Here is a 17,290-nt window from a genome sequence, read left to right as displayed (position 1 = left end):
GAGACATGGGGACATTGTAGGGACATGGGGACATTGTAGGGACATGGGGACATTGTAGGGACATGGGGACATTGTAGAGACATGGGGACACTGTAGAGACATGGGGACATTGTAGGGACATGGGGACACTGTAGAGATATGGGGACATTGTAGACACATGGGGACACTGTACAGACATGGGGACATTGTAGAGACATGGGGACATTGTAGAGACATGGGGACATTGTACGGACATGGGGACATTGTAGGGACATGGGGACACTGTAGAGACATGGGGACATTGTAGAGACATGGGGACATTGTCGGGAGAAGGGGACATTGTAGGGACATGGGGACATTGTAGGGACATGGGGACACTGTAGAGACATGGGGACATTGTCGGGAGATGGGGACATTGTAGGACCATGGGGACACTGTAGAGATATGGGGACATTGTAGAGACATGGGGACATTGTAGGGACATGGGGACATTGTAGGGACATGGGGACATTGTAGGGACATGGGGACATTGTAGACACGTGGGGACACTGTAGAGACATGGGGACACTGTAGAGACATGGGGACACTGTTGGGACATGGGGACACTCGAGACATGGGGACATTGTAGACACATGGGGACACTGTAGGGACATGGGGACATTGTAGACACATGGGGACACTGTACAGACATGGGGACATTGTAGAGACATGGGGACATTGTAGAGACATGGGGACATTGTACGGACATGGGGACATTGTAGGGACATGGGGACACTGTAGAGACATGGGGACATTGTAGAGACATGGGGACATTGTCGGGAGAAGGGGACATTGTAGGGACATGGGGACATTGTAGGGACATGGGGACACTGTAGAGACATGGGGACATTGTCGGGAGATGGGGACATTGTAGGACCATGGGGACACTGTAGAGATATGGGGACATTGTAGAGACATGGGGACATTGTAGGGACATGGGGACATTGTAGGGACATGGGGACATTGTAGAGACATGGGGACACTGTAGAGACATGGGGACATTGTAGGGACATGGGGACACTGTCGAGATATGGGGACACTGTAGAGACATGGGGACATTGTAGAGACATGGGGACACTGCAGGGACATAGGGACATTGTAGAGACATGGGGATACTGTAGAGACATGGGGACATTGTAGGGACATGGGGACATTGTAGAGACATGGGAACATTGTAGGGACATGGGGACACTGTAGAGACATGGGGACATTGTCGAGACATGGGGATATTGTAGGGACATGGGGACACTGTAGAGACATGGGGACATTGTAGAGACATGGGGACATTGTCGGGAGAAGGGGACATTGTAGGGACATGGGGACATTGTAGGGACATGGGGACACTGTAGAGACATGGGGACATTGTCGGGAGATGGGGACATTGTAGGACCATGGGGACACTGTAGAGATATGGGGACATTGTAGAGACATGGGGACATTGTAGGGACATGGGGACATTGTAGGGACATGGGGACATTGTAGGGACATGGGGACATTGTAGAGACATGGGGACACTGTAGAGACATGGGGACATTGTAGGGACATGGGGACACTGTAGAGATATGGGGACATTGTAGACACATGGGGACACTGTACAGACATGGGGACATTGTAGAGACATGGGGACATTGTAGAGACATGGGGACATTGTACGGACATGGGGACATTGTAGGGACATGGGGACACTGTAGAGACATGGGGACATTGTAGAGACATGGGGACATTGTCGGGAGAAGGGGACATTGTAGGGACATGGGGACATTGTAGGGACATGGGGACACTGTAGAGACATGGGGACATTGTCGGGAGATGGGGACATTGTAGGACCATGGGGACACTGTAGAGATATGGGGACATTGTAGAGACATGGGGACATTGTAGGGACATGGGGACATTGTAGGGACATGGGGACATTGTAGGGACATGGGGACATTGTAGACACGTGGGGACACTGTAGAGACATGGGGACACTGTAGAGACATGGGGACACTGTTGGGACATGGGGACACTCGAGACATGGGGACATTGTAGACACATGGGGACACTGTAGGGACATGGGGACATTGTAGACACATGGGGACACTGTACAGACATGGGGACATTGTAGAGACATGGGGACATTGTAGAGACATGGGGACATTGTACGGACATGGGGACATTGTAGGGACATGGGGACACTGTAGAGACATGGGGACATTGTAGAGACATGGGGACATTGTCGGGAGAAGGGGACATTGTAGGGACATGGGGACATTGTAGGGACATGGGGACACTGTAGAGACATGGGGACATTGTCGGGAGATGGGGACATTGTAGGACCATGGGGACACTGTAGAGATATGGGGACATTGTAGAGACATGGGGACATTGTAGGGACATGGGGACATTGTAGGGACATGGGGACATTGTAGAGACATGGGGACACTGTAGAGACATGGGGACATTGTAGGGACATGGGGACACTGTCGAGATATGGGGACACTGTAGAGACATGGGGACATTGTAGAGACATGGGGACACTGCAGGGACATAGGGACATTGTAGAGACATGGGGATACTGTAGAGACATGGGGACATTGTAGGGACATGGGGACATTGTAGAGACATGGGAACATTGTAGGGACATGGGGACACTGTAGAGACATGGGGACATTGTCGAGACATGGGGATATTGTAGGGACATGGGGACAATGTAGAGACATGGGGACATTGTAGAGACATGGGGACATTGTAGAGACATGGGGACATTGTAGAGACATGGGGACATTGTAGAGACATAGTGACACTGTAGAGACATGGGGACACTGTAGAGACATGGGGACATTGTCGGGAGATGGGGACATTGTAGGACCATGGGGACACTGTAGAGATATGGGGACATTGTAGAGACATGGGGACATTGTAGGGACATGGGGACATTGTAGGGACATGGGGACATTGTAGGGACATGGGGACATTGTAGAGACATGGGGACACTGTAGAGACATGGGGACATTGTAGGGACATGGGGACACTGTCGAGATATGGGGACACTGTAGAGACATGGGGACATTGTAGAGACATGGGGACACTGCAGGGACATAGGGACATTGTAGAGACATGGGGATACTGTAGAGACATGGGGACATTGTAGGGACATGGGGACATTGTAGAGACATGGGAACATTGTAGACACGTGGGGACATTGTAGAGATATGGGGACACTGTAGAGACATGGGGACACTGTTGGGACATGGGGACACAAGAGACATGGGGACATTGTAGACACATGGGGACACTGTAGAGACATGGGGACATTGTAGAGACATGGGGACATTGTAGAGACATGGGGACATTGTAGGGACATGGGGACATTGTCGGGACATGGGGACATTGTAGGGACATGGGGACACTGTAGAGACATGGGGACATTGTCGAGACATGGGGATATTGTAGGGACATGGGGACAATGTAGAGACATGGGGACATTGTAGAGACATGGGGACATTGTAGAGACATGGGGACATTGTAGAGACATAGTGACACTGTAGAGACATGGGGACACTGTTGAGACATGGGGACATTGTAGGGACATGGGGACACTGTAGAGACATGGGGACACTGTTGAGACATGGGGACATTGTAGGGACATGGGGATATTGTAGGGACATGGGGACATTGTAGGGACATGGGGACAATGTAGAGACATGGGGACCTTGTAGGGACATGGGGACATTGTAGGGACATGGGGACACTGTAGAGACATGGGGACATTGAAGGGACATGGGGACATTGTAGAGACATGGGGACATTGTAGGGACATGGGGACACTGTAGGGACATGGGGACATTGTAGAGACATGGGGACATTGTAGAGACATGGGGACATTGTAGGGAGAAGGGGACATTGTAGGGACATGGGGACATTGTAGGGACATGGGGACACTGTAGAGACATGGGGACATTGTCGGGAGATGGGGACATTGTAGGACCATGGGGACACTGTAGAGATATGGGGACATTGTAGAGACATGGGGACATTGTAGAGACATGGGGACATTGTACGGACATGGGGACATTGTAGGGACATGGGGACACTGTAGAGACATGGGGACATTGTAGAGACATGGGGACATTGTAGGGAGAAGGGGACATTGTAGGGACATGGGGACATTGTAGGGACATGGGGACACTGTAGAGACATGGGGACATTGTCGGGAGATGGGGACATTGTAGGACCATGGGGACACTGTAGAGATATGGGGACATTGTAGAGACATGGGGACATTGAAGGGACATGGGGACATTGTAGGGACATGGGGACATTGTAGGGACATGGGGACACTGTAGGGACATGGGGACATTGTAGAGACATGGGGACACTGTAGAGACATGGGGACACTGTTGGGACATGGGGACATTGTAGACACATGGGGACATTGTAGACACATGGGGACATTGTAGAGACATGGGGACATTGTAGAGACATGGGGACATTGTAGAGACATGGGGACATTGTAGGGAGAAGGGGACATTGTAGGGACATGGGGACATTGTAGGGACATGGGGACACTGTAGAGACATGGGGACATTGTCGGGAGATGGGGACATTGTAGGACCATGGGGACACTGTAGAGATATGGGGACACTGCAGAGACATGGGGACATTGTAGAGACATGGGGACATTGTAGGGACATGGGGACATTGTAGGGACATTGGGACATTGTAGGGACATGGGGACACTGTAGGGACATGGGGACAATGTAGAGACATGGGGACCTTGTAGGGACATGGGGACATTGTAGGGACATGGGGACACTGTAGAGACATGGGGACATTGAAGGGACATGGGGACATTGTAGAGACATGGGGACATTGTAGGGACATGGGGACACTGTAGGGACATGGGGACATTGTAGAAACATGGGGACACCGTAGAGACATGGGGACATTGTAGAGACATGGGGACATTGTAGGGACATGGGGACAATGTAGAGACATGGGGACCTTGTAGGGACATGGGGACATTGTAGGGACATGGGGACACTGTAGCGACATGGGGACATTGAAGGGACATGGGGACATTGTAGAGACATGGGGACATTGTAGGGACATGGGGACACTGTAGGGACATGGGGACATTGTAGAAACATGGGGACACCGTAGAGACATGGGGACATTGTAGAGACATGGGGACACTGTAGAGACATGGGGACATTGTAGGGACATGGGGATATTGTAGGGACATGGGGGCACTGTAGAGACATGGGGACATTGTAGAGACATGGGGACATTGTCGAGACATGGGGACATTGTAGGGACATGGGGACACTGTAGAGACATGGGGACATTGTAGGGACATGGGGACACTGTACAGACATGGGGACATTGTAGAGACATGGGGACATTGTAGAGACATGGGGACATTGTAGGGACATGGGGACACTGTAGAGACATGGGGACATTGTAGAGACATGGGGACATTGTAGGGAGAAGGGGACATTGTAGGGACATGGGGACATTGTAGGGACATGGGGACACTGTAGAGACATGGGGACATTGTCGGGAGATGGGGACATTGTAGGACCATGGGGACACTGTAGAGATATGGGGACACTGTAGAGACATGGGGACATTGTAGAGACATGGGGACATTGTAGGGACATGGGGACATTGTAGGGACATTGGGACATTGTAGGGACATGGGGACACTGTAGGGACATGGGGACATTGTAGAGGCATGGGGACACTGTAGAGACATGGGGACATTGTAGGGACATGGGGACACTGTAGAGATATGGGGACACTGTAGAGACATGGGGACATTGTAGAGACATGGGGACACTGCAGGGACATAGGGACATTGTAGAGACATGGGGATACTGTAGAGACATGGGGACATTGTAGGCACATGGGGACATTGTAGAGACATGGGGACATTGTAGACACGTGGGGACACTGTAGAGACATGGGGACACTGTAGAGACATGGGGACACTGTTGGGACATGGGGACACTAGAGACATGGGGACATTGTAGACACATGGGGACACTGTAGGGACATGGGGACATTGTAGACACATGGGGACACTGTACAGACATGGGGACATTGTAGAGACATGGGGACATTGTAGAGACATGGGGACATTGTACGGACATGGGGACATTGTAGGGACATGGGGACACTGTAGAGACATGGGGACATTGTAGAGACATGGGGACATTGTCGGGAGAAGGGGACATTGTAGGGACATGGGGACATTGTAGGGACATGGGGACACTGTAGAGACATGGGGACATTGTCGGGAGATGGGGACATTGTAGGACCATGGGGACACTGTAGAGATATGGGGACATTGTAGAGACATGGGGACATTGTAGGGACATGGGGACATTGTAGGGACATGGGGACATTGTAGGGACATGGGGACATTGTAGAGACATGGGGACACTGTAGAGACATGGGGACATTGTAGGGACATGGGGACACTGTAGAGATATGGGGACATTGTAGACACATGGGGACACTGTACAGACATGGGGACATTGTAGAGACATGGGGACATTGTAGAGACATGGGGACATTGTACGGACATGGGGACATTGTAGGGACATGGGGACACTGTAGAGACATGGGGACATTGTAGAGACATGGGGACATTGTCGGGAGAAGGGGACATTGTAGGGACATGGGGACATTGTAGGGACATGGGGACACTGTAGAGACATGGGGACATTGTCGGGAGATGGGGACATTGTAGGACCATGGGGACACTGTAGAGATATGGGGACATTGTAGAGACATGGGGACATTGTAGGGACATGGGGACATTGTAGGGACATGGGGACATTGTAGACACGTGGGGACACTGTAGAGACATGGGGACACTGTAGAGACATGGGGACACTGTTGGGACATGGGGACACTCGAGACATGGGGACATTGTAGACACATGGGGACACTGTAGGGACATGGGGACATTGTAGACACATGGGGACACTGTACAGACATGGGGACATTGTAGAGACATGGGGACATTGTAGAGACATGGGGACATTGTACGGACATGGGGACATTGTAGGGACATGGGGACACTGTAGAGACATGGGGACATTGTAGAGACATGGGGACATTGTCGGGAGAAGGGGACATTGTAGGGACATGGGGACATTGTAGGGACATGGGGACACTGTAGAGACATGGGGACATTGTCGGGAGATGGGGACATTGTAGGACCATGGGGACACTGTAGAGATATGGGGACATTGTAGAGACATGGGGACATTGTAGGGACATGGGGACATTGTAGGGACATGGGGACATTGTAGGGACATGGGGACATTGTAGAGACATGGGGACACTGTAGAGACATGGGGACATTGTAGGGACATGGGGACACTGTCGAGATATGGGGACACTGTAGAGACATGGGGACATTGTAGAGACATGGGGACACTGCAGGGACATAGGGACATTGTAGAGACATGGGGATACTGTAGAGACATGGGGACATTGTAGGGACATGGGGACATTGTAGAGACATGGGAACATTGTAGGGACATGGGGACACTGTAGAGACATGGGGACATTGTCGAGACATGGGGATATTGTAGGGACATGGGGACAATGTAGAGACATGGGGACATTGTAGAGACATGGGGACATTGTAGAGACATGGGGACATTGTAGAGACATAGTGACACTGTAGAGACATGGGGACACTGTAGAGACATGGGGACATTGTCGGGAGATGGGGACATTGTAGGACCATGGGGACACTGTAGAGATATGGGGACATTGTAGAGACATGGGGACATTGTAGGGACATGGGGACATTGTAGGGACATGGGGACATTGTAGGGACATGGGGACATTGTAGAGACATGGGGACACTGTAGAGACATGGGGACATTGTAGGGACATGGGGACACTGTCGAGATATGGGGACACTGTAGAGACATGGGGACATTGTAGAGACATGGGGACACTGCAGGGACATAGGGACATTGTAGAGACATGGGGATACTGTAGAGACATGGGGACATTGTAGGGACATGGGGACATTGTAGAGACATGGGAACATTGTAGACACGTGGGGACATTGTAGAGATATGGGGACACTGTAGAGACATGGGGACACTGTTGGGACATGGGGACACAAGAGACATGGGGACATTGTAGACACATGGGGACACTGTAGAGACATGGGGACATTGTAGAGACATGGGGACATTGTAGAGACATGGGGACATTGTAGGGACATGGGGACATTGTCGGGACATGGGGACATTGTAGGGACATGGGGACACTGTAGGGACATGGGGACATTGTCGAGACATGGGGATATTGTAGGGACATGGGGACAATGTAGAGACATGGGGACATTGTAGAGACATGGGGACATTGTAGAGACATGGGGACATTGTAGAGACATAGTGACACTGTACAGACATGGGGACACTGTTGAGACATGGGGACATTGTAGGGACATGGGGACACTGTAGAGACATGGGGACACTGTTGAGACATGGGGACATTGTAGGGACATGGGGATATTGTAGGGACATGGGGACATTGTAGGGACATGGGGACAATGTAGAGACATGGGGACCTTGTAGGGACATGGGGACATTGTAGGGACATGGGGACACTGTAGAGACATGGGGACATTGAAGGGACATGGGGACATTGTAGAGACATGGGGACATTGTAGGGACATGGGGACACTGTAGGGACATGGGGACATTGTAGAAACATGGGGACACCGTAGAGACATGGGGACATACTAGAGACATGGGGACATTGTAGAGACATGGGGACACTAAAGGGACATGGGGACACTGTAGAGACATGGGGACACTAGAGACATGGGGACATTGTAGAGACATGGGGACATTAGATGACATGGGGACATTAGATGACATGGGGACATTGTAGAGACATGGGGACACTAAAGGGACATGGGGATATTGTAGGGACATGGGGACATTGTAGGGACATGGGGACACTAGAGACATGGGGACATTGTAGAGACATGGGGACACTAGAGACATGGGGACATTGTAGAGACATGGGGACACTAAAGGGACATGGGGACATTGTAGGGACATGGGGACATTGTAGGGACATGGGGACACTAGAGACATGGGGCCATTGCAGAGACATGGGGACAGTAGAGACATGGGGACATTGTAGAGACATGGGGACACTAAAGGGACATGGGGACATTGTAGGGACATGGGGACACGAGACACATGGGGACATTGTAGAGACATGGGGACATTGTCGGGACATGGGGATATTGTAGGGACATGGGGACATTGTAGAGACATGGGGACACTTTCGGGACATGGGGCACTGTAGGGACATGGGAACACTGTAGAGACATGGGGACATTGTAGAGACATGGGGACACTGTAGGGACATGGGGACACTGCAGAGACATGGGGACATTGTAGAGACATGGGGACATTGTAGGACCATGGGGACACTGTAGAGATATGGGGACATTGTAGAGACATGGGGACATTGTAGGGACATGGGGACATTGTAGGGACATGGGGACACTGTAGGGACATGGGGACATTGTAGAGACATGGGGACACTGTAGAGACATGGGGACATTGTAGGGACATGGGGACACTGTAGAGATATGGGGACACTGTAGAGACATGGGGACATTGTAGAGACATGGGGACACTGCAGGGACATAGGGACATTGTAGAGACATGGGGATACTGTAGAGACATGGGGACATTGTAGGGACATGGGGACATTGTAGAGACATGGGAACATTGTAGACACGTGGGGACATTGTCGAGATATGGGGACACTGTAGAGACATGGGGACACTGTTGGGACATGGGGACACAAGAGACATGGGGACATTGTAGACACATGGGGACATTGTAGGGACATGGGGACATTGTAGAGACATGGGGACATTGTAGAGACATGGGGACATTGTAGAGACATGGGGACATTGTCGGGACATGGGGACATTGTAGGGACATGGGGAGACTGTAGAGACATGGGGACATTGTCGAGACATGGGGATATTGTAGGGACATGGGGACAATGTAGAGACATGGGGACATTGTAGAGACATAGTGACACTGTAGAGACATGGGGACACTGTTGAGACATGGGGACATTGTAGGGACATGGGGACACTGTAGAGACATGGGGATATTGTAGGGACATGGGGACATTGTAGGGACATGGGGACAATGTAGAGACATGGGGACCTTGTAGGGACATGGGGACATTGTAGGGACATGGGGACACTGTAGAGACATGGGGACATTGAAGGGACATGGGGACATTGTAGAGACATGGGGACATTGTAGGGACATGGGGACACTGTAGGGACATGGGGACATTGTAGAAACATGGGGACACCGTAGAGACATGGGGACATTGTAGAGACATGGGGACACTGTAGAGACATGGGGACATTGTAGGGACATGGGGATATTGTAGGGACATGGGGGCACTGTAGAGACATGGGGACATTGTAGAGACATGGGGACATTGTCGAGACATGGGGACATTGTAGGGACATGGGGACACTGTAGAGACATGGGGACATTGTAGGGACATGGGGACACTGTAGGGACATGGGGACATTGTAGAAACATGGGGACACCGTAGAGACATGGGGACATTGTAGAGACATGGGGACACTGTAGAGACATGGGGACATTGTAGGGACATGGGGATATTGTAGGGACATGGGGGCACTGTAGAGACATGGGGACATTGTAGAGACATGGGGACATTGTCGAGACATGGGGACATTGTAGGGACATGGGGACACTGTAGAGACATGGGGACATTGTAGGGACATGGGGACACTGTACAGACATGGGGACATTGTAGAGACATGGGGACATTGTAGAGACATGGGGACATTGTACGGACATGGGGACATTGTAGGGACATGGGGACACTGTAGAGACATGGGGACATTGTAGAGACATGGGGACATTGTAGGGAGAAGGGGACATTGTAGGGACATGGGGACATTGTAGGGACATGGGGACACTGTAGAGACATGGGGACATTGTCGGGAGATGGGGACATTGTAGGACCATGGGGACACTGTAGAGATATGGGGACACTGTAGAGACATGGGGACATTGTAGGGACATGGGGACATTGTAGGGACATGGGGACATTGTAGGGACATGGGTACACTGTAGGGACATGGGGACATTGTAGAGACATGGGGACACTGTAGAGACATGGGGACATTGTAGAGATATGGGGACACTGCAGAGACATGGGGACATTGTAGAGACATGGGGACACTGCAGGGACATGGGGACATTGTAGAGACATGGGGATACTGTAGAGACATGGGGACATTGTAGGCACATGGGGACATTGTAGAGACATGGGGACATTGTAGACACGTGGGGACACTGTAGAGACATGGGGACACTGTAGAGACATGGGGACATTGTTGGGACATGGGGACACTAGAGACATGGGGACATTGTAGACACATGGGGACACTGTAGGGACATGGGGGCATTGTAGGGACATGGGGACACTGTAGGGACATGGGGACATTGTAGAGACATGGGGACACTGTAGAGACATGGGGACATTGTAGGGACATGGGGACACTGTAGAGATATGGGGACACTGTAGAGACATGGGGACATTGTAGAGACATGGGGACACTGCAGGGACATAGGGACATTGTAGAGACATGGGGATACTGTAGAGACATGGGGACATTGTAGGGACATGGGGACATTGTAGAGACATGGGAACATTGTAGACACGTGGGGACATTGTAGAGATATGGGGACACTGTAGAGACATGGGGACACTGTTGGGACATGGGGACACAAGAGACATGGGGACATTGTAGACACATGGGGACATTGTAGAGACATGGGGACATTGTAGAGACATGGGGACATTGTAGAGACATGGGGACATTGTAGGGACATGGGGACATTGTCGGGACATGGGGACATTGTAGGGACATGGGGACACTGTAGAGACATGGGGACATTGTCGAGACATGGGGATATTGTAGGGACATGGGGACAATGTAGAGAAATGGGGACATTGTAGAGACATGGGGACATTGTAGAGACATAGTGACACTGTAGAGACATGGGGACACTGTTGAGACATGGGGACATTGTAGGGACATGGGGACACTGTAGAGACATGGGGATATTGTAGGGACATGGGGACATTGTAGGGACATGGGGACACTGTAGAGACATGGGGACATTGAAGGGACATGGGGACATTGTAGAGACATGGGGACATTGTAGGGACATGGGGACACTGTAGGGACATGGGGACATTGTAGAAACATGGGGACACCGTAGAGACATGGGGACATACTAGAGACATGGGGACATTGTAGAGACATGGGGACACTAAAGGGACATGGGGACACTGTAGAGACATGGGGACACTAGAGACATGGGGACATTGTAGAGACATGCGGACATTGTAGAGACATGGGGACATTAGATGACATGGGGACATTGTAGAGACATGGGGACACTAAAGGGACATGGGGATATTGTAGGGACATGGGGACATTGTAGGGACATGGGGACACTAGAGACATGGGGACATTGTAGAGACATGGGGACACTAGAGACATGGGGACATTGTAGAGACATGGGGACACTAAAGGGACATGGGGACATTGTAGGGACATGGGGACATTGTAGGGACATGGGGACACTAGAGACATGGGGCCATTGCAGAGACATGGGGACAGTAGAGACATGGGGACATTGTAGAGACATGGGGACACTAAAGGGACATGGGGACATTGTAGGGACATGGGGACACGAGACACATGGGGACATTGTAGAGACATGGGGACATTGTCGGGACATGGGGATATTGTAGGGACATGGGGACATTGTAGAGACATGGGGACACTTTCGGGACATGGGGCACTGTTGGGACATGGGAACACTGTAGAGACATGGGGACATTGTAGAGACATGGGGACACTGTAGGGACATGGGGACACTGTAGAGATATGGGGACATTGTAGAGACATGGGGACATTGTAGGGACATGGGGACATTGTAGGGACATGGGGACATTGTAGGGACATGGGGACATTGTAGAGACATGGGGACACTGTAGAGACATGGGGACATTGTAGGGACATGGGGACACTGTAGAGATATGGGGACATTGTAGACACATGGGGACACTGTACAGACATGGGGACATTGTAGAGACATGGGGACATTGTAGAGACATGGGGACATTGTACGGACATGGGGACATTGTAGGGACATGGGGACACTGTAGAGACATGGGGACATTGTAGAGACATGGGGACATTGTCGGGAGAAGGGGACATTGCAGGGACATGGGGACATTGTAGGGACATGGGGACACTGTAGAGACATGGGGACATTGTCGGGAGATGGGGACATTGTAGGACCATGGGGACACTGTAGAGATATGGGGACATTGTAGAGACATGGGGACATTGTAGGGACATGGGGACATTGTAGGGACATGGGGACATTGTAGACACGTGGGGACACTGTAGAGACATGGGGACACTGTAGAGACATGGGGACACTGTTGGGACATGGGGACACTCGAGACATGGGGACATTGTAGACACATGGGGACACTGTAGGGACATGGGGACATTGTAGACACATGGGGACACTGTACAGACATGGGGACATTGTAGAGACATGGGGACATTGTAGAGACATGGGGACATTGTACGGACATGGGGACATTGTAGGGACATGGGGACACTGTAGAGACATGGGGACATTGTAGAGACATGGGGACATTGTCGGGAGAAGGGGACATTGTAGGGACATGGGGACATTGTAGGGACATGGGGACACTGTAGAGACATGGGGACATTGTCGGGAGATGGGGACATTGTAGGACCATGGGGACACTGTAGGGACATGGGGACACTGTAGAGACATGGGGACATTGTCGGGAGATGGGGACATTGTAGGACCATGGGGACACTGTAGAGATATGGGCACATTGTAGAGACATGGGGACACTGTAGAGACATGGGGACATTGTAGGGACATGGGGACACTGTCGAGATATGGGGACACTGTAGAGACATGGGGACATTGAAGGGACATGGGGACATTGTAGAGACATGGGGACATTGTAGGGACATGGGGACACTGTAGGGACATGGGGACATTGTAGAAACATGGGGACACCGTAGAGACATGGGGACATTGTAGAGACATGGGGACATTGTAGGGACATGGGGACAATGTAGAGACATGGGGACCTTGTAGGGACATGGGGACATTGTAGGGACATGGGGACACTGTAGAGACATGGGGACATTGAAGGGACATGGGGACATTGTAGAGACATGGGGACATTGTAGGGACATGGGGACACTGTAGGGACATGGGGACATTGTAGAAACATGGGGACACCGTAGAGACATGGGGACATTGTAGAGACATGGGGACACTGTAGAGACATGGGGACATTGTAGGGACATGGGGATATTGTAGGGACATGGGGGCACTGTAGAGACATGGGGACATTGTAGAGACATGGGGACATTGTCGAGACATGGGGACATTGTAGGGACATGGGGACACTGTAGAGACATGGGGACATTGTAGGGACATGGGGACACTGTACAGACATGGGGACATTGTAGAGACATGGGGACATTGTAGAGACATGGGGACATTGTAGGGACATGGGGACACTGTAGAGACATGGGGACATTGTAGAGACATGGGGACATTGTAGGGAGAAGGGGACATTGTAGGGACATGGGGACATTGTAGGGACATGGGGACACTGTAGAGACATGGGGACATTGTCGGGAGATGGGGACATTGTAGGACCATGGGGACACTGTAGAGATATGGGGACACTGTAGAGACATGGGGACATTGTAGAGACATGGGGACATTGTAGGGACATGGGGACATTGTAGGGACATTGGGACATTGTAGGGACATGGGGACACTGTAGGGACATGGGGACATTGTAGAGGCATGGGGACACTGTAGAGACATGGGGACATTGTAGGGACATGGGGACACTGTACAGACATGGGGACATTGTAGAGACATGGGGACATTGTAGAGACATGGGGACATTGTAGGGACATGGGGACACTGTAGAGACATGGGGACATTGTAGAGACATGGGGACATTGTAGGGAGAAGGGGACATTGTAGGGACATGGGGATATTGTAGGGACATGGGGACACTGTAGAGACATGGGGACATTGTCGGGAGATGGGGACATTGTAGGACCATGGGGACACTGTAGAGATATGGGGACACTGTAGAGACATGGGGACATTGTAGAGACATGGGGACATTGTAGGGACATGGGGACATTGTAGGGACATTGGGACATTGTAGGGACATGGGGACACTGTAGGGACATGGGGACATTGTAGAGGCATGGGGACACTGTAGAGACATGGGGACATTGTAGGGACATGGGGACACTGTAGAGATATGGGGACACTGTAGAGACATGGGGACATTGTAGAGACATGGGGACACTGCAGGGACATGGGGACATTGTAGAGACATGGGGATACTGTAGAGACATGGGGACATTGTAGGCACATGGGGACATTGTAGAGACATGGGGACATTGTAGACACGTGGGGACACTGTAGAGACATGGGGACACTGTAGAGACATGGGGACACTGTTGGGACATGGGGACACTAGAGACATGGGGACATTGTAGACACATGGGGACACTGTAGGGACATGGGGACATTGTAGACACATGGGGACACTGTACAGACATGGGGACATTGTAGAGACATGGGGACATTGTAGAGACATGGGGACATTGTACGGACATGGGGACATTGTAGGGACATGGGGACACTGTAGAGACATGGGGACATTGTAGAGACATGGGGACATTGTCGGGAGAAGGGGACATTGTAGGGACATGGGGACATTGTAGGGACATGGGGACACTGTAGAGACATGGGGACATTGTCGGGAGATGGGGACATTGTAGGACCATGGGGACACTGTAGAGATATGGGGACATTGTAGAGACATGGGGACATTGTAGGGACATGGGGACATTGTAGGGACATGGGGACATTGTAGAGACATGGGGACACTGTAGAGACATGGGGACATTGTAGGGACATGGGGACACTGTAGAGATATGGGGACATTGTAGACACATGGGGACACTGTACAGACATGGGGACATTGTAGAGACATGGGGACATTGTAGAGACATGGGAACATTGTACGGACATGGGGACATTGTAGGGACATGGGGACACTGTAGAGACATGGGGACATTGTAGAGACATGGGGACATTGTCGGGAGATGGGGACATTGTAGGACCATGGGGACACTGTAGAGATATGGGGACATTGTAGAGACATGGGGACATTGTAGGGACATGGGGACATTGTAGGGACATGGGGACATTGTAGACACGTGGGGACACTGTAGAGACATGGGGACACTGTAGAGACATGGGGACACTGTAGAGACATGGGGACACTGTTGGGACATGGGGACACTCGAGACATGGGGACATTGTAGACACATGGGGACACTGTAGGGACATGGGGACATTGTAGACACATGGGGACACTGTACAGACATGGGGACATTGTAGAGACATGGGGACATTGTAGAGACATGGGGACATTGTACGGACATGGGGACATTGTAGGGACATGGGGACACTGTAGAGACATGGGGACATTGTAGAGACATGGGGACATTGTCGGGAGAAGGGGACATTGTAGGGACATGGGGACATTGTAGGGACATGGGGACACTGTAGAGACATGGGGACATTGTCGGGAGATGGGGACATTGTAGGACCATGGGGACACTGTAGAGATATGGGGACATTGTAGGGACATGGGGACATTGTAGGGACATGGGGACATTGTAGGGACATGGGGACATTGTAGAGACATGGGGACACTGTAGAGACATGGGGACATTGTAGGGACATGGGGACACTGTCGAGATATGGGGACACTGTAGAGACATGGGGACATTGTAGAGACATGGGGACACTGCAGGGACATAGGGACATTGTAGAGACATGGGGATACTGTAGAGACATGGGGACATTGTAGGGACATGGGGACATTGTAGAGACATGGGAACATTGTAGACACGTGGGGACATTGTAGAGATATGGGGACACTGTAGAGACATGGGGACACTGTTGGGACATGGGGACACAAGAGACATGGGGACATTGTAGACACATGGGGACACTGTAGAGACATGGGGACATTG

General features: G+C 51.4%; 1 protein-coding gene across 6 annotated transcripts in view; it reads left to right on the top strand.

Moving 5' to 3' along the window:
* Positions 1-17,290, top strand: part of ank2b (ankyrin 2b, neuronal) — a 1,291,078-nt gene that overhangs the window by 34,314 nt on the left and 1,239,474 nt on the right. The window lies entirely within an intron of this gene.

This window comes from Pristiophorus japonicus, chromosome 2 (genome assembly GCF_044704955.1).
Source record: "Pristiophorus japonicus isolate sPriJap1 chromosome 2, sPriJap1.hap1, whole genome shotgun sequence".
Classification (NCBI taxonomy): Eukaryota; Metazoa; Chordata; class Chondrichthyes; family Pristiophoridae; genus Pristiophorus; species Pristiophorus japonicus.
Note: the sequence above shows the minus strand (reverse complement) of the source record. Positions and strands in the feature narration are given on the sequence as shown.